General features: G+C 36.6%; 1 pseudogene; it reads right to left on the bottom strand.

The window, feature by feature from the left end:
• Positions 1 to 576: 576 nt before the first annotated feature.
• LOC116552671 lies at positions 577 to 12,634 on the bottom strand (annotated as a pseudogene).
• Positions 12,635 to 25,090: the final 12,456 nt, after the last annotated feature.

Here is a 25,090-nt window from a genome sequence, read left to right as displayed (position 1 = left end):
TCCAGTAAGTGTCAAGGAACTATGATTATTTAAATACATTTTCATAATCAAAATTTTAAAAAGGAATAAGCTCTTGTTGGAGTGAAAGTAAAAAGGTGTATGGAGGAACTTAAAGATTATGCTTTCTTTTTTTCTTTCTTTTTCATTCATTCTTCTACATTCATAATATAAAATATTACACAGAAAAACTCTGTCTAAGATGATATTCTTACCTGGCTTGTCTCTGGGAGCACCAGCATCTTGACTGGCACTGTCAAGTAGGCTCATCTGGTAGAAATCTACAATTGACAGAAAGACATTTATAGCTCTGGCCTTTTTCAAGGCAGCAAAATGATCATTGAGTTCTAATTATCAGTGATCAATTTTGGTTAATAACTCTATGCATTTGAAAAAGTATGTAGTCTTTTTTTTTCCTCCGGCTGTTTTATTATGTGTTAATTAAAATAAAATTTCAAAGGGTGGATTTTAATGTTTATTTACAGGAGGCTGCAAGATAGGAAATTCCAGATAGAAATAAGAAATCTAGCCAAAGGACAAGCTTCATACAGTATGTACAGTTGGAAATGTTTAAGTATAGTTTCAGTGTAAAAAGTGCTACAATAACAAACCACATTTAGAAAGAGTTCTTCATAGGGAAACAAGATGACAAAATACCAAACATAGTACACAACAAATTTATGCCTCAGCTACATGATCTAAAAGTTAAAGGCCCCAGGAGTCCTATCCTGAACTTGGAAGGTCTAGCCCTCAGAGGTTGTTTCTGGCACAACATTTTCATCTTCCTCTTCCTCTGCAGAGAAATACTTCTCAATTAAGTTTAATGAAGCCTTATGCGCAGACTCGTTTTCATGGTTTTGTAGAGCTTCAATTTTGTCTAAGCCTCCACATTCTTCAATCATTATACTAAGTTTCTCAGTTTCACCTAGTTTCTCAGCAGCCTGAAAGGTATTTGAAATGGCATCCAGGATAACCAGAATAATCATGGTATCTTTTGCAGTTAAGAGGCTCATCAACAGTTTGATTATACCACAGTGGATGAGGTATACAATCTATTCAACTGTTCCACCACTGATATAGTTGGTCACGGCCCATACAGCTTCCTTTTGTGTCTTAAAATCTGTCTTAGAGAGGACACTGACAAGGAAATGGGACTGATCCATGAGTCACAGCTTGCTGTATCTGGTCCTGATGGTCAGCTGTGATGTTTGATATTGTTCATGTAGCTTCCTTCTGAATGTTAGTTTTGGGGTTGGTGAGCAGGCTGGGAAAGACGGCGAGTGCTCCTGCATTGATCACAACCGGTGTCTGTTCATCTGTACCAGTGACAATATTCCCTATGGCTCTTAGTGCAGGAGTCACAATTGGCAATTCAGAAGCTCCTAGAAGCTTCACAAGTTGGGGCAGAACCATGTCAATTCATTCATTTGGATCATCAGTAAGGTAGGAAGTAGCCCAGCAGGTATCTGCTAATACTTCTGGATCATCATGATGCAGGAGCCGAACTAAGGTAGGAAGAATCTGCTCTACAGCATCTAACGGGGGTGCAGGATTCTTGTTGCAGCAAAAATTTGAGTGTCCAGGTAAGATTATGTAAGTAACTGCATGCTAAAGATGATATATCAGGAACTGCAAGAAGAGCCAACAGTGGGTCAACTACACCATACTTAATAACCAAGTCTTAGAACACTGAGCTATCACCTACAATGTTTCCTAGAACACATACAGCTTGTTCACTGATGTAAGCACGGGGAGATGCCAACAGAAAAACGAATGCCATCTTGCACCTCTATCTACCACAGCCTTGATTTGTTCTGATGTCCCAGCAGCAATGTTAGTGAGTGCCCAAGCAGATTCAAACTGAATGGGACTACAATCAGTTCTGCCCAAAAAGGAGATTTTGGAATCAAACCAGCCCAGCTTATGTTGTCTATGGGGGGTTGTATTTTCTCTAGAAAGTAGTTTCCTGGCAGCTTGAGTAGCTTGGAGCTGATTTTCCACGTTGTTGCTATTTGTGACTTTGACAATGTCATAACAGATCAATTTACAGTGCCCTGGTTGTTGTGGATTTCCTGTAGCGGAGAAGTGGCATCATCAGGAAATAAGCTTACATTTCTCCTCGTCAGCATCTGGTCATCTTTCTTAGCTTTCTTCAGCTCTGCATTGACTTCTGTTCTGTGATGCCTCATTTCTGTACTGTCTTTTCCCTTGTTCTTGAATCTGTTAAGATGGGCAGCTGGTATATTAGCATTCTCGTTGGTGGACACGGTTATAAGACAAAGGGAGAAAGCTGTGAAGCGGGCCCAGGCTTCCACAGGAGGCTAAGTGGGGATGGGTGGCTACCAGGTGGCTGTGCTCAAATGACCACCTCCACTCTGTAAATTAAAAATTTTAAAATCAAAGAAATATTCTCCTTGCTTTTGGTTTTCAGGGATTTACTAGTGTATGCCCACATGCATTTTTCTTTGCAATTATCCCTCTTATTCTGTTCATAGCACTTTTTGAATCTGTGACCTAATATATTTTAACATTTTTGGACACTTCTCAGTCAATATCTCTTCAAATACTATTTCTGCTTCATTTTTTCTTTCTCCTCTGGGTCTCCAAATACATGTATGTAATACCTTTAAACCATATGGCCTTTATGCCCTTTGTTATTTCTACATTTGTTTCTATATCTTCCACCTTTCTTTTTCCAGTCTGTAGCCTGAATATTCTGTTTTGGATATGCTTTTTTTCTATGTCACTAATTCTGTCTATGGCCATATTTAGTACTGTTGATACCAGTATACTGTTTCTAGAATTTCCATTTGCTTTATTTGTGTAATAGTTTTAGCTATTTGCTCAATTCTATTTACTCAGTTCTATTAGGCATATTTTTTTAATGCTCTTGTTTCTGGATCCCTGGTGTGACTATTTTTATTACTTGTTTCTTGAACTATCTTGTCTCCTAGGTAGCCTAATTATTTTTGATCAAGTGTTAGCACTCATTGAAAATTATGGATATAATTTGAGGATAATGATGCTGTTATCTACTATAAGAGAAAATTTGTATTTGTTTCTGGCACAGTTAGGGACATTAACAATCGCAGGCCAAAATTTTCAGTCCATATGAAAATAGTTTTATTTCTAATTCCTACTTCTTCCTAGGATGTAGGAATCTCAGCCAATCTCAGCCCAGTCTTAGTGGTTGGCCCAAGTACCCGTCCTACCTTTGCCCTTGATTTATCTTTTATTTTCAATGTTGTCATCTTAGCTTCTGAGTGTAATGAAAGCTTTCTTCAGCTTCTTACTGGGCTTTTCTAGTGTAACAGGCAAACACCCTTTGGAGATAAGCAGCTCTCAAATTCCAGGTAATAAATCTGTTTTTTTTTTTTTTTTCCTTTTCTTAGAGCTTATCACAGTAAATCTTCACTCCCTTAGTAGTTCTTCAGTACCATTACACAAATTTCCTTTTATTTTGTTAAAACGTTCTATTTTCTTTTAGCAAGGAGATAGTTCCGAATTATCTAGTTTTCTATTACTGGAAGTGAACATCTCAAATTTTATCTTTGAAATTTGTCTCATTTTTATGTACTTGTGAAGTTTCAATTTTTTTACTAACAAGATTTTTTTTGCGAGGGAGGGAGCTTCTGTGCATTTCTTTTCCTTTTTACTAGTGATACAAAACTACAACATAGCGAAGAAGAAATTTGACTTAGTATTTTTACTATGCTCCTTTTAAAGTTTGCAGGTACAAATTCAGTAGAATTGGTTAGGAGTGGAGGAAATGTAGTATGCTATACTTCTTAATCACTCATTTAATACCAACGTTGTTTTAGCTGATATCATATGTTTATTACAGAAACTCAAAAGATATTATTTTTATTTCCTGATTGAATGTTTGTATTGTGGAATATAATTAGCAAGTATAGAGTTTTCTTATATTGATGTACTATTAACATCCTATAATGTTAACTGAAAACTTATTAGTTTTTATATAATTAAAACATCTCCTTTCCAGTTTTCAGAATGTTACAAATGAAAGCAAAAGTTATCTGCTATTGTAAATAATTTGTTTTTGCATGTAAACATTATATATACATATATGTATATCTTTTACTGTACTCTAGGTATGCAGAATTGAATTGCTCAGAATATTTGATCCATTGCCCACTTTTGTTATTGACATATCATGGTCTTCTTTTATTTGTTTCATCATTTACTTATTGTAATTAAGTAGCCTCCATAAAACCACCACGTGATCGGAAAACTAGATCCAAAGACATTAACAAAAACTTCCATCTGCTTATTTGTTTTCTCCATCCTGTTTTTCTTTCTTCCTTCTGTCCTGAGGTAACCACTTAATGGGACTTGTTCTCAGTGATTAAACAATATATTGCTTAATTTTAGTTGTTTTAAAATTTTTGTTTAGAGTCTTGACCTTTTGAAAGTAACAAAATCTTCCCAAGTGTTTATTGCTAAGCTAGCTGAATAGCAGGCTAATGCCCTAGGCATCTCAGGTCTATTGCTGATTCCTATCCAAGAAAAAGAGAACTTTTACTTCTTGTTAAGGCCCACATCTAAACAGTTAGAGCTTAAGCATACATACTTAATAAGCACTGGTGGGTGGAATAATTGTGCTGCTTTTATTGTATTTTTTTTTAGCCCGGTTTATAGATGGTTTGTAAAGACAGTTAAGTCCATGTGGGCTACAAATAACTAGTATGAATTTTATGCCTGGCATATAAATGCAGTGCTTCATCAGCTGCCCCAAATTCCATTCCTATTTATGTTATCCTCAACTACATTCAGCAAGAAGGGAGGGAACTGTGGGGGAGCTAACTGCTTAGAATCTCATGAATTGTGCTACTGAGTTTTCTTCTTCCATCCAACTTCATGGATCACATGGGTTCTGAAAACAATAATTGTATCAACTCTGACAGTGTTTTTTTATTTCAGAGACTCAGATCCTGCTTTTACCCACAGAAGTCTGGAGATCAAATAAAAAGAATAAATGTTCTTAGTATATAGTAGATAGTGCAAAAAGTCAACAAAATTATTGTGAATCCGTAGCTTAAAATGGCAATTAAAATAGATTCTGCCTCCTACACTCTGTTTCTGGAATGGTTTTATTTGGAATTTAAGAAGAATGTCTTGATTTTAAAATATGCTTTGGTTTTATTATTAGAATAAGAATTTTGGGAAGAGTGAAATAAGAACAAAGTAATATAGACAAATTCCATTGGAGTAAGAAAGACATTTTCTTAAGATAAAGTTTAAAATCTTAGAGGTTTGACTAGCTAGATATGACAAATTGAAGAAAATAAGCCCCAATTTGTCTACTTTTTAAAGTGGGGCTATAAAAGAAGGGATTATTTTAGTTTTTCTAGAATTAGGAAGGATGAATGGAATGTAGAAAAACCTGGTTGTGGCATAGTAGCAGGGTCAAAGAGAGTGTAGTGTAATTGTTATGTTGAGAAATCCCAGATCTAACAAACTTTTTAAAAAAAAACTTTTGAGTAACCTTTCTTCTAAACCTAATAATGAGATGTTTTGGGGACAGACTGACAATGTCAGGCTTTGTTTTGTTCTGTTTTCTCTTTATGCTATATGGAACTAGAAGAAAAAAAGCCATTGATATAACTGACTCTACTTCAGGCTAATCCACTTTTCAATTAAGAGAAAGATTTTTTAGAACCTTTACTTAGTCTATAAATATACTTGCCTATAGACACCATCATTATAGACACAGTTATAAACAGATGTTTTGTATTTGGGTAGAATTTGTTTTCTTAGAGTCATCTACAATATTGTGGACTTAACAGACTCTTGAAAAAGTTCCTCTTAAAGTTGTAGGTAAGAAGTCTTTAATGAGAACTAACCACATGGGTATAGATTATTTAGACAGATGTGAAAGAGAATGATTGAAATAACAGCCTAAATTAAAGAAGTACTGATGCAAGGTGATACGCCTGTTATAAGTGGGGAGGAAGATAATGTCTCTCTCTCAAGGAGAAGAAACATAAAATAAGGGCTTTAAGGGAAGTGATGGGAGCTACTATATATTGAAAAATAAAGAAAATAGTATATCTAATTCAGCCTGTTTCTGACGAAACAATGATTGAGATGATTCAACCCAGGAGGTGAAGGCTGAAAATATTTTTTTAAACAGTGGATGGTTTGGGCAGCACCAGAACTCACTGACTATAATTATCTCAAGATATGGTACCCTACCAGACAAAAACCTGGAGAAAATTTTGTAATTAAAAACATGCAATTGAGCTCAAAATCCATGAGAAAGAGAAAGCAAAGCGTATACTCAGGTCTTATGAATAGTTATGCCTATGGTAGAGAGGGAAAGTAATCCATTTAAGAAGCAAGATGAACTATGTGAGCCTACTTGGAATAAGAGAATAGCAGAAAGAAATAAAGCCTTAGAGACCTTCCCTGTTGCAGAAAAATCTTAAGCATAAAGAGATGTTGCTCAAAGTCTAGAACATTCGAAAGCTGAGGAAAAGAGGTGCCTGCAAAGGGTGATTCTCCAGCAGAGACCAAGACTGGGGAGAGGGGAATCTTCCTTAGCTGGCAAGCCTCATGCTCTAAGACATTCCAGAGCAAGCAGCAATAGTCCCTGTGAATCAGGTTTGCATCCTGGAAGATCTCACCCTCAAATGCTATCCTGGGATGGGGGCTAGGGGCAGAAAATTAGGCTCAAAGGGAAAATGAAATTAAAACATTTAAGTATGCCTCATGGGAAATGAAGAAACTTTAATAAGATCCGCTGACTTGGGGCCATGACTACTGCAAATTTCAAAACCTTGTCAGGAGATTTTCCTACTCTGTAATTGAGGAGAGAGAATGCAAAAATGATTTTTTTTTCTCCTTGATATTTGTTAAGCATAATCAATCTTGTTATGGCTGACTTCATTCACTGATTTTGGGCCCCGAACAAGTGACACTGACCAACTGGGAGTCTAGAGTAACAGAAATTGTTTCTTTGAATTGACTCTCCTTTCACTAGATAGCACTGAGCCTTTTATGGTCTTTGGGGACAGTACATATTGACTCCTAGTTTCTGGAGATCCTTTTCTAAATAATTGGAGATAATTCACTTTGGTGCTGCAATTAAATTTAAAACTAGGATTCTAATAATATTCTGTGTTGTATTAACTCTTTGGACTTTCTTAGTAGAGGAGCCCATGGGGAAAAGAATTTAACTTCTGATGTCTTGTTGTACAATATCTGTTCCCATGGAACACAGCCCAGATTACAAGTCAACTAGTCAGGCCTTTTCTAGATAGTACACAGGAACTTGAGAAAAATAGATTTATATACATATATACATACATATTTATATATATATACATATAATGTATATATAAATATTTATTTATTTATATTTCTGACTTTAAAGCCAGGTCTCTTAACACTGAGGCTTTAATTTCTTCCTGAGAACTTCATGAGAGTGTGTATTTATATTCTCATTTGATAATTTTTATGTTGTTGATGTTATTACTGGCTAATAATTGTGCCTCTATTTGACTTCATTGTATAACCTCTGGTGAATTATGAAGGAGAGTGAGGCTGAGCACAAATTAGAATAAGAACTAAAATGGGGAGTAAAAATAAAGCTTTGTTTGAGGGTAGAAATAGAATTTTGGAATAAGTTTACTTAATATGTAATTCTTTGGACACAGTGGAGCAATGGTTGGTATTTGCAGAGAAGCCTCATAAACAGGGGGAGGACTGTACTGAAGCTCATCTCTGTCCCTGGGAATGAGCCGAACCCATCACTGGTCATTTGCTTGGCTGTTAAACCAAATAGATGAAAAGAGCGGAAACCAGAGGAATACGTATACATGTGTGAGAATCTTATTTACTACTCCTTGTATTTCCCCAAGTGGGAAATAATATGTATTCATTCTCCAAGAAGGAAAATGGATTAAAATCTTTCTAGACTTTTAGCTACCACCGTTATTCCTAACCAAAGTTCAAGCGATGACTTTTGGGATTGATACATTGGGAAAAAGGTACTGAGCATGATTGGCTTTGATCTTTCTGCGTTTTTCTTTCTTTGGAGTCAACCTGACTGAAGCACACACGAGAGGGAACTTACCAGAGCAGATCCTGTCTCTGCAGCAGAGCAGTCAGCAGTCTTGGATGAGGTTAAATTCAGACCCAAGTGAAATGTATTAGGAGAACCATTTGGCCTCTGATCCAAACCATGTTCTTCAGTTTAATTTTATCACTAATACAGTTGAATTTTTATACTCATTTCCCTGACTCTGTATTCTATATTTTTATTCTAAGAAGCTATAGGCACAAGAGTGATTATCATCCCTAAAACCCCAGCAGATTTAGAGAAGTACCATCTAATGAAGGAGGCACAGTGAGTGCAAGAGCAGTCAGTGAGCTGGGAGAGCCCCTCACGGGGCACCAGATACTCAAAGACATACGAGGAAGATTTGGGTCATCAAAAGCAGAATAAAAACAATGACTTGTGACTATGACCACTTTCGTTTTTTTTTTTTTTTTTTTCTGAAGCAGTGGTTATGATTTCACATGTCTACAAGGGACATGTAGATGAAATGAAAAAGACTTGTGCTTTTTTTTTGTGTGAGCAGAGGTGATGACTGGGGGGCACATATCTCCTTCAGAGTAGAAGTTCTTGTGTGTGCTAGCAGCCTGTGGCTATGGCAGAATTGCTGGGTTTTCTTATTTTTAAGGAAATGCAGATGTAAGTATTTTTATAAGAAATTCCCTATGTTTTAAATGTTGGCTTAAATTTATGGGAAAAAAATTCTTGGCCAATTAAAACAGGTCTATAGACTTGAAGTAGTTTTGGCATTGTTGTAATGGAACTGATATTTCTTTCGGCATGTTAGGGACCTGCCCTCCAATACACTTAGACTTGAATTTCTTTATGAGGAGTTTACTTTATTCCAATCGGCTAAGGCAGTTCAGTTTCCTGTCTGTTTGCTGTATTTAAACTTCTGCTCTACCTCTTTTATTACCACTCATTTAAGAATTTATCGTATACTGCCCTAGACCAAATGTAGAGTTTATGAGTCCAGTGTTCATGGGACTTATTGGATCCAAGAAAGCACATATGGGGAAATGTGCCATCTCAACATTTTGTCAATTATGCCAATATACTTGTGCCAAGGAAAGTGATTTCTCTCTCCTAAAGACATATGAGCCAGAAAGAAGTTCTTTGATTTCTTGTTTTATGTGACATTCTGTCTGCAATTAGCAGACTTCCAGATGTTCATGCATTTTATATGCAACTTACACAGTCATTTATGTTTCCCACCAGAAAGCAGAGTGGTTTATGTTCCGGAAACTCAATTGAAAAACATTTCTACTAACTTGAACTTGAAATGACTAAATATTTTATGGTGTAACTTCTAATTATAAATGTTCTGTGAGATTAGAGGACTTTTATTTTTATCTGGGTAAGTTTGAATTTTATCTACATCCATTGAACAAACATTTGAAAATATTTCCTTCAGTTTGGAGCTGCTTGCATCTTTCATTTTTTCATTGATAGGATCTCTTCTGATAAGCTACTAAGTCTTTGTTACTTTTAATCTTATTTAAAAAAATCATAGTTGTTCTGTGTTATAATTGTATATTCTGTTTTTCATTAGGCTATGAAGGCCTGGAGAGGCCCTTACAACACTTAATACGGGCATTTCTTATACTAGGTGCTCAAGAAATTTACTTCATTTTTACTAATTCACTTTCCCTAAGAATTAGGAGAAAAGATATTTGTAAGTCAATGATTTAACTAAGGATGGAGTCTTCATCAAGTTGGTCTCCTTTGCCAGCCCATGTGGGATATGGTATGAACAAGAAATAGACTTTGTTAAGCTGTTATTTCAGGTCTGTTGCTACAACGTAAGCTAGTCTGCTCTGACTAGCAGACTGAAAAGGAAAGGTTAACAGATACTGGCCAGGCAGCTAGCTGGATTTGCCACATTCTTCCACAGAGCCTCTTTCCACAAAAGGAAATTCTGCAGAAACAGTGGTGGTCTTCACTTCCCTTCTAACTTAATTTTATTGTGGGCAAATTTTAAATATATATAAAACGAGAGAGAATGTTATAATAATCCAATATACCCATCAATATATGACCAGTCTTATTCATTTCTACTCCTTCCCTCTTCTCTCTACCCAGATTATATTTAATCAAATCCTAGGTGTCACATAATTTTATGTATAAATATTTATATATATGTCTCTAAGATAAAGAACATTTATAATTTAATTTTAATACTATTTTCACAGCTAACAATTAACAATATGCCTAATATCAAATAGTGTTCACATTTCATCAATTTTCTTATACAGGATTTTTTTTACAGTTTATTTGTTCAAATTGAGATCCAAATAAAGTTTATAATTGTGATTGTCTAATACATCTTTGAATTCTCTGTTAGTCTAAAGATTAACCTAGATATTTCCCAAGTTCTAAAAATCCTGCCATTTTTTCCTGCAGAGTTTTCTGTAGTCTAGATGTTGCTGTGTGTTCCCATGGTGTCTGTTAAACAGATTCCTCTGTTCGTTTATTTTCTGATTGGATCTAGATCCAACTGCTTTTTAGATCTAGACAGTTGATCAGATTGCATTTTTTTTTTGAGTGGTATCATGTCCTTTCATCAGGATGCACATGTCTGCTTGTCTCTATCACTCTCCCTCTCATCCTCTTTTTCAGTGGCTTGAACACCTTAGAGATAGCGTCTGTTTCTGTTAATGGTGTTGCATGAAGCTTTCAATAGGGCCCTTGTTATACTGGCAGGGCCATCTTCTTATTTTCAGCAAAATTGAATGTTCTCTCACTTTCTGTTTAAAATCAACTTTCTTGGGGTATAACTTACATAAATAAAAAGCATCCATTTTAATTAGTCTGATAAGTTTTGACAAATATATACATTAATGTAACCCCCACCCCCCAAGTTAAGGTATAGAACAATTCTGTTATCCCCAAATCTTTTGTCTCTTTGAGCAATTCCCTTCCCTGTCTCCAAGCAACTAGTGATAAGCTTTTTATCACAATAGATTAAAATTTCATGTAGACAGTCCAAAGTTTCATGAAAATAAAATTATATGGCATGTACTCTGGTGACTGACATTTTGCTCAGAAAAATATATGTAAGTTTCACCCATATTGTTGTGTGTATAAGCAATTTGTTCCTTTTTATATCTGAAGAGAACTCTATTGTATGGATATGCCAAAATCTGTGTATTCATTTACAAGTCAATTGACATTTAGATTGTTTTCAGGTTTTGGCTATGATAAAGTTGCTATAAAAATTTCTGTATGAGTCTGCAGATATTTGTATGCTTTTATCCTCTAGGGTAAAACCTAGAAGTGAAATTACTCAGTTATAGGACAGGTATATGTTATTTTTTCATCAGAATGTATGATAGTTTTATTACTTTACACTCTTGGCAACATTTGATATTGTCAGTCTTTTTAATTTAGCCAATCAAATGGATGTGTAGTGGTATCTTATTTTTCAAAAATATTTATTTACTTGATTACTAATGATATTGATCATTTTTCAAGTGTGTACCCATCAACTTTTTATTTTCTCTCCTATCTATCTATCATCTATGTATCTACCTATCTATCTATCATCTACTTATTTATATTGAGAGATAGAGACAGTCTGACCTATTGACATTCTTCCTTGATGTCCCTGACAATTCTCAAATGCTCTTCCCTCTGGAGGATTGAAATTTGTGTGTTTCTCTTTTGTGTGAGCTCTGGGAATTGTTCATCTTAAAACTCCTTGGTGGTTCTTTTTCCTGCCTCTTGAAATTTTGCCCTATGCATGCACAGATTAGTACTCTGTTCAGTTTTAGAGGAATTTATGCAAGTTTTTTTTCGACAACTTCCTGTTCCTCCTCCTCCTTTTTCTTTTGTAGCTTCCTTCTCTGTTTCATATCTTCCGGCCACCTGATTGTTCTAAAGCCCTAATCTCTGTCTTCTCACATTCTCTATTTTTTTTTTGTGCTCTGCTTGGGGTTCTCTACTCCAACTTCATGATCCAGAATATTGCATGGCATAGAAGCCAAATGATTGTTAGGCTCACTCATTTATTTATTTATTTTTTATTCTCAGGATCATATGTCTGCAATGTTTGTTGTGCAATGTCTGAAAACAATTGTCTCATATATTTTTTCAGTTTCTTATTTTGGTAGGAGACTAATTATGTTTATTGTTACCTAAAATGGTCAATGGCAAAAATCTTATGACTTCTTTTTCACGTATTCTCAAACCACTTACACTCAGCTGAAACCTCAAGTTTGGCTTATCAAAATTTACTGACTTTAAGTTTGTTCAATTTTCCTTTACCTACAACGGATGTTCCTAATATTTACTATTCTCCTTATGCTCCACCTAATCTTTTCTAGATGTTTTTGCAGATTTCTAGAGTTTTTCTTCTCTGAAAAAATTGAAAGGATCAATCATAACCTTCCTCAGTTTCACTTCAGCATCCCTCCAATGTCTGGTAAGGTATCCTGTTCCTTGATTTAAAGTGCAGTGCCTTGTATAATCAAAATTAATAAATTTTACTTTCATATAATTATATTTTCTTACTCTTTCATTCTCCAAATTGACCTGTAGTTCAATATTTCTCTCCATCTATTGCTATGTCTTTATCTTGCTGCTTAAAATTAATACATAATCTTCATTCTTAGATTTTTCTCTTGCTCTGGGTTGTCAGTTTCCTTCTTTGAGTTAGCACATTTATAAAAAGCCCTTAGTGTAACAGTTATTATGACTTGATCAAGCTGTCAAGTCTCTTTTCTTGTACATTTTTGTCACTTAATTTCTTTGAGTACTTCTACAAAAGGGGCTTTTCAGCCTCAGCCATATTGTTATTTTGGGCCAGCTTAGTTGAGGGGGAAGTTGTTTTGTGCATTGTAGGATATTTAGTAGCATCTGTGGCCTCCACCAAGATGTCAGTAATATCCATCCATCCCTGCACTGAAGTTGTGACAAAATGTCTCAGATATTGCCAAATTTGCCCTGGTGGGCAAAATCATCCCAGTTAAGAACCCCTGACTTAGAACAATTTTTTCTGACCTACAGATTTCCCTTAGCTTTCTCTCAACTATAAAATGAAGATAATGAAACCTATTTTCCAGGGCTATTTTGGGGACCCTTGATGATGTGTAGAAGTTTTTAGCATAGTGCCTGTTCAAAAATTGTGTGCTATTATTACAATTATTAATAACTTTCTGTTAATATACTGACTCTTCACTCTCCTTACTCTTTTTAAATCTCATGTATTATGTATATTTCTATAGTGTCTCTCATTTATTTATTTTTATTTTATTTTATTTTTCAAGATAGAGCCTTGCTCTCTCGCCCAGGCTGGAGTGCAGTGTCATGACTCGGCTCACTGCAAGCTCTGCCTCCTTGATTAAAGCAATTCTCCTGCCTCAGCCTCCCGAATAGTTGCGATTATAGGTGCCTGCCACCACACCTGGCTAATTTTTATATTTTTAGTAGAAATGGGGTTTCACCATGTCGGCTGGGCTGGTCTTGAACTCCTGACCTTGTGATCTGCCTGCCTCAGCCTCCCAAAGTGCTGGGATTATAGGCATGAGCCACTGTGCCTGGCCTCTCTTATTTATTATAATATTAATTATCATTTTTTTTCTGTTTCCACTTATTTTTAAAATTTATGTGATTAAAATTTTAACTTTTAATTTTTGTGGATACATATAGTTATATATATTTATGGGGTACATGAGATATTTTGATACAGGCATACAAGGCATAATAATCACAATCCTATATATGGGATTTCCATCATCTCAAGTATTTATTCTTTCTTTGTGTTACAAACAATTCAATTTTATTCTTTTGGTTATTTTAATATATATGATAAGTTATTATTGACTGTAGTCGCTCTGTTGTGCTATCACATACTAGATCATATTCATTCTAGCTATATTTTTATTCCCATTAACTATCATTACTCCCCACCATCTCCAGCATTCTTCCCAGCTTCTGCTAACCATCATTATTCTCTATCTCCATGAGTTCAATTGTTTTAGGTTTTAGCTCTTGTAAATAAGTGAGAATATGTGAAGTTAGTTTTTCTGTGCCTGGCTTATTTCACTTAAAATAGTGACTTGGATTCCATCCATGTTGTTGGAAAAATGAAAGAATCTTATTCTTTTTTTTATGGCTGAATAGTACTCTATTGTGTATATGTATCACATTTTCTTCATCTATTCATCCGTTGATGGACACTTATGTTGCCTCCAAATTTTGGCTACTGTGAATGGTACTGCAATAAACCTGAGGGTACAGATATCTCTTCAATATACTGATTTCCTTTCTTTTGGGTATACATCTAGCAGTGGGACTGCTGGATCATGTAGTAGTTCTATTTTTAATTTTTTTAGAAACCTCCAAATTTTTCTTCATGGGGTTGTACTAATTCACATTCCAACCAACAGTGTACAGGGGTTTCCTTTTCTCCAAATTCTCTCCAGCATTTGTTATTGCCTGTCTTTTAGATAAAAGCCATTTTTACTGGGGTGCAATGATTTCTCATTGTAGTTTGGATTTGCATTTCTCTGAGGATCAGTGATGTTGGGCATCTTTTCATACACCTGTTTACCATTTGTATGTCTTCTTTCAAGTATTCTTTTTTCAGCTCTTTTGCCCATTTTAAAAATTGTATTATTAGTTATTTTCTATATCGTTGTTCATTATTTCTTATTATTCTCATTATTCTCATTTATTATAGCATATACATCTAATGATGCATTTCTTACACTGATAATTTCGATTTTCCTAAGTCTTCTTTTCCTAAAAATGATATGGAAGGTGTGCTTTCATACCTTCCTTAGGCTGTTGTCCTTTCTTCTTCTTTTTAGATTAACTTTTAAAGAAGTGAACCTGCATTTATTGTTATAGATCATATTTATATCCTAATATTTGGCCTCTATCCCAGTCCCCTTACTGAAATTGCTCAGATAAAGCTCAACCATATCTTTTTGTTTAAAATTTTGTAAATAGAAGTTAAGTATGCAGATAGTTTAGGCAGTTTTCTCAAGGCTTGTAAAGAAACAAAAACAAAACAAAACAAAACAAAAAAACCAAAAAAATGAAAACAAAAGTTGCCATCCCTTTTCCCTTCATCTGGCTCCACCTACCTTCACTGCCCAGAATCAAGCATTCTGTATTTGTTTAAATGATTATTCAAGTATTTGCCTTCATATTTTTTAAAAATAGGCTGTGATGGCTAATTTTATGTATCAAATTAACTAGGTCATAAGGTGCCTTAATATTTGGTTACACATTAATTCTGAGTGTGCCTGTGAAAGTGTTTTGGGAAGAGATTAGCATTTCAGTCCATAGATGTTGTAAAGCAGATTGCCCTCCCCAACGTGGGTGAGCATTAAGGGTTTAAATAGACCCAAAAGGTGAAAGAAGGGAGAATTCTCTCTCTCTCTCTCTCTTTCTCTGTCGGTCTCTCTGCCTAATGCTTGAGCTGGCACATTAGGCTTCTTCTGCCCTCAGTCTGAGACTTAGAACACTGGCTGTCTTGGGTCTCTAGCTTGCAGACAGCAGGTTGTGGATCTTTTCATATTCCATAATCATGAGAGCCAATACCTTATAAGAAATATCTAGGACTTCTGACAAGATGGCCAAATAGGAACAGCTCTGGAGCACAGTTCCCAGCACGAGCAATGCAGAAAGTGAGTTATCTTTGCATTTCCAACTGAGGTACCAGGTTCATCTCAATGGGACTGGTTGGACAGTGGGCATAGCCCAAGGAGGGAAAACTGAGGCAGGGTGGGGTGCTGCCTCACCTGGAAAGTGCAACAGGCTGGAGGGCACTCCCTCCTATCCAGTGGAGGCCATTGGGGCCTTCTGGCTACTCTGGAGCTCTGGTTCTGATGCTGTGCTTCTCCTGTGGTCTTTGTAGCCTACAGACCAGGAGATTGCTGCAGGCTGACAGGTGCTGTGGGTTTCCAGAGCAAATCTGGGTGGCTGGTACTGTGAGTTTCCAGCACAAATCTGAACAGCTGTTTTGACTGGTGCCTGGAGTGCCTGGGAGACACAGTCGCCCATACACCTGAGAGAAAGGGGGCTGAAGGTGGGGAGCCAGGTGATCTGACACTGTGGGTCCCACCCCCCAAAGAGACCAGCAAACTCAATCCCACTGGCTTAGGATTTTTGCAGCCAGCACAGCAGTTTGAGCTTGACCCTAGACAGTTGAGCTCCATGGGGGTAGGGGCATCCGCCATTACTGAGGCAGCTCTAACCTTACCCATGTAAACAAAAGCACAAAGAAGTTTTCACAGCAGTTGAGGGAGCCTGCGGCAGCTCAACAATGCCTCTGCAGGCAGACTGTGACTAGAATCCTTCCTTCCTGGGCAGAGCATCTCGGAAAAAAGGCAGCACCCTGTCAGAGCCTTGTAAATAAAGCCATACCTTCTCAAGACAGAGCACCTGGGAAAAGGGTTGGCTATGAGTTCTGCTGCAGCAGACTTAAATGTCCCTACCCAACAGTTCTGAAGGAAGCAATGGAGCTCACAGCAGAGCACTTGAGCTCTGACAAGGGACAGGCTGCCTCCTCAAGTGGCTCCCTGACCCCTGTACATCCAAAGAGTCACCTCATACAGGAGAGCTCTGGCTGACATCTGGTGTCAGTGACATTCTGGGACAAAGTGACCAGAGGAAGGAACAGGCAGTGATCCTTGCTGTTCTGCACCCACTGTGGGTGATTCCCAGGCAATCAGGATCTGGAATGGACCTCCAGCAGTCCTGCAGCAGAGGGTCCTGACTGTTAGAGAAAGAAAACTAAAAAACAGGAAGAAATAATCTTAATATCAACAAAAAGGACCAAAGACCAAAGGTTGATATATCCATGAAGATAGGAAGAAACCAGTGTGAAAAGGATGAAAACACCAAAAACCAGAATGCCTCTCCTCCTCCAAGTGATCACAACTCCTCACCAGCAAGAGAACAAAGCTAAATGGAGAATGAGTTTGATGAATTGACAGAAGCAGGCTTCAGAAGGTGGGTAATCACAAACTTCTCTGAGCTAAAGGAACATGTTCTAACCCAATGCAAAGAAACTAAGAACCTTGAAGAAAGGTTAGACAAAATGCTAACTAGAATAACCAGCTGAGAGAAAAACATAAATGACTTGATGGAGCTGAAAAACACAGCATGAGAACTTTGCAAAGCATACACAAGTTTCAATAGCCAGATCAATCAAGCAGAAGAAAGGATAACAGAGATTGAAGATCAAATCAATGAAATAAAATGAGAAGGCAAGAAAAGAGAAAAAAGAATGAAAAGAAATGAACAAAGCCTCCAAGAAATATGGGATTATATGAAACGACCTAATCTATGTTTGATTGGTGTACTTGAATGTGATGGGGAGAATGAATCCAAGCTGGAAAACACTCTTCACGATATTATCCAGGAGAACTTCCCCAACCTCGCAAGGCAGGCCAACATTCAAATCAAGGAAATACAGAGAACACCACAAAGATATTCCTCAAGAAGAGCAACCCCAAGGCACATAATTAACAGATTCACCAGGGTTGAAATGAAGGAGAAAATGCTAAGGGCAGCCAGAGAGAAAGATCAGGTTACCCACAAAGGGAAGCCCATCAGGCTCACAGCCGATCTCTCAGCAGAAGCCTTACAAGTCAGAGAGAGTGGGGACAAATATTCAACATCCTTCAAGAAAAGAACTTTCAACCTAGAATTTCATATCCAGCCAAACTAAGCTTCATAAGTGAAGGAGAAATAAAATCCTTAATGACAAGCAATTGCTGAGAGATTTCATCACCAATAGGCCTGCCTTATAAGAGCTCCTGAAGGAAGCACTAAATATGGAAAGGAACAATCAGTACCAGCCACTCCAAAAACATACCAAATGGTAAAGACCATCGACAAAATGAAGAAACTGTGTCAACTAACAGGCAAAACAACCAGCTAGTATCAAAATGTCAGGATCAAATTCACACATAACAATATTTACCTAAATATAAATGGGCTAAATGCCCCAGTCAAAAGACGCAGACTGGCAAATTGGATAAAAAGTCAAGACCCATTGGTGTGCTGTATTCAGGAGACCCATCTGATGTGCAAAGACACACATAGGCTCAAAATAAAGGGATGGAGGAAGATTTACCAAGCAAATGGAGATCAAAAAAAAGCAGGGTCACAATCCTAGTCTCTGATAAAGTGAAGTTTAAACCAACAAAGATCAAAAGAGACAAAGAAGGGCATCACATAATAGTAAAAGTATCAATTCAACAAGAAGAGCTAACTATCCTAAATGTTTATGCACTCAATACAGGAGTACCCAGGTATATAAAGCAAGTTCTTAATGACCTACCAAGAGACTTAGACTCTCAACAATAATAGTGGGAGACTTTAATACTCCACTGTCAATATCAAACAGATCAACAAGATAGAAAATCAATAAGAATATCCAGGATTTGAATGCAGATCTGGACCGAGCAGACCTAATAGACATTTATAGAACTCTCCACCCCAAATCCACAGAATATACACTCTTCTCAGCACCACTTCACACTTATTCTAAAATTGACCACATAATTGGAAGTAAATAACTCCTCAGCAAATGCAAAAGAACCGAAATAATAACAAACAGTCTCTCAGACCACAGTCCAATGAACTGAGAACTCAGGACTAAGAAACTCACGCATGCACAACTATGTGGACACTGAACAACCTGCTTCTAGAGGACTACTGGATAAATAATGAAATGAAGGCAGAAATAAGGATGTTCTTTGAAACCAAAGAGAATGAAGACACAATGTACTAGAATCTCTGGGACACATTTAAAGCAGTGTCTAGAACGAAATTCATAGCAATATGCCCACATGAGAAGTGAGTAAAGTTCTACAATTGACACCCTATCATCAAAATTAAAAGAACTAGAGGAGCCAGATCAAACAAATTCAAAAGCTAGCAGAAGACAAGAAATAACTAAGATCAGAGCAGAGCAGAAGGAGATAGAGATACAAAAAAACTCTTCAAAAAATAAATAAATCAAGGAGCTGGTTTTTTGAAAAGATCAACAAAATAGATAGACTGCTAGCCAGACTAATAAAAAAGAAAGAAAACAGAGAAGAATTGAATAGATGCAATAAAAAATGATAAAGAGAATATCTCCACCGATTCCACAGAAATACAAACTACTGTCAGAGATTACTACAAACAACCCTATGCACATAATCCAATAAATCTAGAAGAAATGGACAAATTCCTGGACACTTACACCCTCCCAAGAGTAAAGCAGGAAGACGTTGAATCCCTGAATAGACTAACAACAAGGTCTAAAGTTGAGAGAGTAATTAATAGCCTATCAACCAAAAAAAGTCCAGGTCCAGATGGGTTCACAGCTGAATTCTACCAGGCATACAAAGAGGAGCTTGTATCATTCCTTCTGAAACTATTCTAAACAATACAAAAAGAGGGAAAATGCCATAACTCATTTTATGAGAACAACATCATCCTGATACCAAAACCTGGCAGAGACACAATGAAAAAAGAAAATTTCAGGCCAATATCAATAATGAACATAAATGCAAAAATGTTCAATAAAATATTGGCAAACTGAATGCAATAGCACATCAAAAAGCTTATCCATCATGATCAGGTAGGCTTCATCCTGGGGATGCAAGGCCAGTTCAACATACACAAATCTATAAACATAATCCATCACATAAACAGAACCAAAGACAAAAACCACATGATCTCAATAGATGCAGAGAAGGCCTTCAACAAAATTCAACAGCCTTTTATGCTACAAACTCTCAATAAACTAGGTATCGATGGAACATATCTCACAATAATAAAAGCTATCTATGACAAACCCACAGCCAAAAATCGTACTGACTGGGCAAAAGCTGAAAGCATTCCCTTTGAAAACTGGCACTAGACAAGCACCTTCTCTCACCATCCCTATTCAACACAGTATTGGAAGTTCTATCCACAGCAAAAAGGCAAGAAAAGGAAATACAGGGTATTCAGTTAGGAAAAGGGGAAGTCAAACTGTCTCTATTTGCAGATGCATGATTGTATATTTAGGAGATCCTATTGTCTCAGCCCAAAATCTCCTTAAGATGATAAGCAAATTCAGCAAAGTCTCAGGATACAAAATCAATGTGCAGAAATCACAAGCATTCCTATACACAAATAACAGACAAAAAGAAAGCCAAATCATGAGTGAACTCCCATTCACAATTGCTACAAACAGAATAAAATACCTAGGAATACAACTAACAAAGGATGTGAAGGACCTCTTCAAGGAGAGCTACAAACCACTGCTCAAGGAAATAATAGAGGACACAAACAGATGGAAAAACATTCCATGCTCATGTATAGAAAGAATCAATATCATGCACATGGCCATACTGCCCAAAGTATTTTATGGATTTAATGCTATCCCCATCAAGCTACCATTGACTTTCTTCACAGAACTGGAAACAAACAAACAAACAAACAAAAACACCTTAAACTCAATATGGAACCAAAAAAGAGCCACAGAGCCAAGACAAGATTAAGCAAAAAGAACAAAATTGGAGGCATCATCCTACCTGACTTCAAACTAAACTATAAGGCTACAGTGTTCAAAACAGCATGATAGGGGTACCAAAGCAGATATATAGACCAATGGAACAGAACAGAGGCCTCGGAAGCAATGCCACACACATGCAACTATCTGATCTTTGACAAACCTGAGAAAAACAAACAATGGGGAAAGGATTCCCAGTTTAATCAATGGTGTTAGGAAAACTAGGTAACCATGTGCATGCAGAAAGCTGAAATTGGACCCATTCCTTATACCTTACAAAAAAATTAACTCCAGATGAATTAAAGATTTAAACATAAGACCTAACACCATAAAAACTCTAGAAGAAAACCTGGGCAATACCATTTAGGACATAGATATAGGCAAGAACTTCATGACTGAAAAACCAAAAGCAATGGCAACAAAAGCCAAAATAGACAAATGGGATCTAATTGTAAAGGGTTTCTGCACAGCACAGGAAACAATCATTAGAGTGAACTGGCAACCAACAGAATGGGAAAAAATTTTTGCAAGCCACCCATCTGACAAAGGCTAATATCCAGAATTTACAAGGAAATAAAACTTACAAGAAAACAAAAACAGAAAATCCCATCAAAAGGTGGGTGAAGGATATGAACACGCACTTTTTAAAAGAAGACATTTATGCGCCCAGCAAACATATGAAAAAATGCTCATCATCACTGGTCATTAGAGAAATGCAAATCAAAACCACATTGAGATACCATCTCACGCCAGTTAAAATGGCTACCATTAAAAAGTCAGAGAACAACAGATGCTGGAGAGGATGTGGAGAAATAGGAATGCTTCTACACTGTTGGTGGGAGTGTAAATTAATTCAACCATTGTGGAAGACAGTGTGGCAATTCAAGGATCTAGAAATAGAAATACTATTTGACCCAGCAATCTCATTAGTGGGTATATACCCAAAGGATTGTAAATCATTCTATTACAAAGACGCATGCACATATATGTTCATCGTGGCACTGTGTACAATAGCAAAGACTTGGAACGAATCCAAATGCCCATCAATGATAGACTGGATAAAGAAAATGTGGCACATATACACCATAGAATGCTATGCAGTTATAAAAAATGGTGAATTCATGTCCTTTGCAGGGACATGGATGAATCTGGAAACCATCATTCTAGCAAACTGACCCAAGAAAAGAAAACAAAACACTGCATGTTCTCACTCATAAGTGGGTGTTGAACAATGAGGACACATGGAGACAGGGAGGGGAATATCACACAATGGGGTCTGTTGGGGGTGAGGGTCTAGGGGAGTGATAGCAGGGGTGGGGAGGGATAACACTGGGAGAAATACCTAATGTAGGTGATGAGGGAATGGAGGCAGCAAACCACCGTGGCATGTGTATGCCTATGTAACAATCCCGCAAGATCTGCACAAGTACCCCAGAACTGAAAGTATAATTAAAGAAAAAGAAGCTTCATGTGAAAAAAAAAGAAATTTATCTCTATATAAAATAAAATATAAAACATAGGTAAACATATATGTAATTATAAACACATCTATCTACCATTGCTTCTGTTTCTGTGGAAACTGACTAATACACATGCTTATACTGTACTTACACATTGCTTTTTGGATTTATATATTATTTATTGACTTCTTACTTTAGGAAAGTAATGTTTCCTTTTCTATTCCCCTGTGTCCTGTTATAGGCACACACTCCTTTCTATCCATTCGTGTTACTTACATCATTATTTTCAACATTTGCATTATGATCACCTATGGTAAACTGGGCTCATTTATCAGAGGATTCTGAATGATCAATATTTTAATATTTTCACTTTTATATTGGTCCATTTCCTCCTGGGGGAACCCTCTAACTTCCTGTTAGAGGAGATATACATTTTGCTCTTTTTCCTCTTGGGGCTAAGAGAAGAAAAAAGAACAAATGTTTCACCATTCACTGCAGAAGAGTTTCACCTCATCCTCTTGTTTTCAGTATGATGCACTCGTCATCAGCTGGGCCTGTAGTTATTAAGTCCACATCCCCTATGGCTCACTTCTCCAAAGATTGTATGGAGCAGGGGAAGTTGCTTTGCAGTGCAGAATAAGGGGTAGGAATCTGGGAATCTAAGTGATTCTTGTAATCTCCAGCAGCAATCACACCACCACTTTTTAGGAACAGTAGTTCCTTTGATTCCTGAGACGTTCTGGGATTCTGTGTCATGCATATATTTGCTTCTTGGCTTCCCCTACTGCTGGCTTAGGCTTTGGCTTTGGCTTTGTTTTACTGATAGTTACTAATTGATTGTCTGCTTTCTAGGTTCTTAATTTTATTGTTGTCACTCCTTTCATGTTATCTTACTCTTTGTATATTTACACATTTTATCTCATTTATTTCTTAGTTTTCCCCTTAATTTTATTTTAGTGAAGGTTTGAAGAGGAGCAGTTACAAACCACAATATTCAATCCACCACATTTAATCTGAAGTCCACAATGACTTCCTTATTGCCAAATCCAATGGCCCCTTTTAATCTGCATCCCTCTTGACATATTTGTAGAATTGACTAGTACTAGCCCTTTATTGATAAACTTTCTATTCTCCTGGTTTCTTTGATATTACTTTTATGCAACAACAAATATTTCTTAGAAAACTACTATGGGCTAGGCATTCTATTACATGATGGGACACAAAGATGAATAAAACATAGCCTTTGCGATGTGTATGACAGATGTGAAAAGAGGTGTTACAGTATTCTGTTCAAAGTCTTATAACAGGGTGAAAGTGAATCAAGTTTGAGGAGTTGGAGATAAGTACAAATTCACCAGTTGAAATCATTGAGAGGAAAATAATTAAATAATAACAACAAAAATAACAATTGTTACAAATATTTAAAATTATTATATGCCAGGAATTGGAAGGATCCAAAGCCTGGGGTTTAAACTACTGAAGTATCCTGCCCTGTGTAGAGGGACAGTGTATATTTATTTATTTATACTTTAAGACCTGAGGTACAAGTGCAGAATGTGCAGGTTTGTTACATAGGTATACATGTGCCATAGTGGTTTGTTGCACCCATCAACTGTGATCTACATTAGGTATTTCTCCTAATGCTATCCCTCCTCTAGCCCCTCATTCACTGACAGGCCCCAGTATATGATATTCCCCTTTCTGAGTCCATATATTCTCATTGTTCATCTCTTACTTATGAGTGAGAACTTGCAGTATTTGGTTTTCTGTTCTTGTGTTAGTTTGCTGAGGTTAATGGTTTCCAGCTTCATCCATGTCCCTGCAAAGGACATGAACTCATCATTTTTTGTGGCTGCATAGTATTCCATGGTGTATATGTGCCATCTTTTTTAATGCAGTCTATTATTGATGGGCATTTGGGATAGTTCCAAGTCTTTGTTATTGTAAATGGTGCTCCAATAAACATACGTATGCATGTGTCTTTATAGTAGAATGATTTATAATCCTTTGGGTATATACCCAGTAATGGGATTAATGGGTCAAATGGTATTTCTAGTCCTAGGTCCTTGAGGAATTGCCACACTGTCTTCCACAATGGTTGAACTAATTTATACTCCCACCAACAGTGTAAAAGCATTCCTATTTCTCCTCATCCTCTCCCTCGTCTGTTTTTTCCTTTTCAATGAGTGCCATTCTAACTGGCACGAGAAGGTATCTCAATGTGATTTTGATTTGCATTTTTCTAATGACCAACAGTGATGAGCTTTTTTTCATGTTTGTTGGCTGCATAAGTGTCTTTCTGAGAAGTATCTTTTCATATCCTTTGCCCATTGATGGGGTTGTTTGTTTCTTTTCTGTTAAATTTGTTTAAGTTCTTTATAGATTCTAGATATTAGCCCTTTGCAGGAGGGAGAGACTGCAAAAAATTTCTCCCATTCTGTAGGTTGCCTGTTCACTCTGATGATTGTTTCTTTTGCTGTGCAGAAGCTCTTTAGTTTAATTAAATCCCATTTGCCTATTTTGGCTTTTGTTGCTATTACTTTTGATGTTTTATTCATGAAGTCTTTGCCCATGCCTATGTCCTGAATAGTATTGCCTAGGTTTTCTTCTATGATTTTTATGGTTTTAGGTCTTACTTTTAAGTCTTTAATCCATTTTGAGTTAATTTTTGTATAAGGTGTAAGGAAGGGATCCAGTTTCAGCTTTCTGCATATGGCTAGTCAGTTTTCCCAACATCGTTTATCAAATAGGAAATCTTTTCCCCATTGCTTGTTTTTGTCAGGTTTGTGAAAGGTCAGATGTTTGTAGATGTATGGTGTTATTTCTGAGGCCTCTGTTCTGTTCTGTTCATCTAAATATCTGTTTTGGTACCAGTATCTTGTTGTTTTTGCTACTGTAGCTTGTAGTATAGTTTGAAGTTAGGTAGCATAATGCCTCCAACTTTGTTCTTTTTGCCTAGGATTTTCTTGGCTATATTGGGCTCTTTTTTTGGTTCCATATGAAATTTAAAGTAATTATTTCCAATTCTGTGAAGAAAGCCAATGG

This window comes from Sapajus apella, unplaced genomic scaffold, assembly GCF_009761245.1.
Source record: "Sapajus apella isolate SASKATOON/1434 unplaced genomic scaffold, GSC_monkey_1.0 scaffold1, whole genome shotgun sequence".
NCBI classification, from domain to species: Eukaryota; Metazoa; Chordata; class Mammalia; order Primates; family Cebidae; genus Sapajus; species Sapajus apella.
Note: the sequence above shows the minus strand (reverse complement) of the source record. Positions and strands in the feature narration are given on the sequence as shown.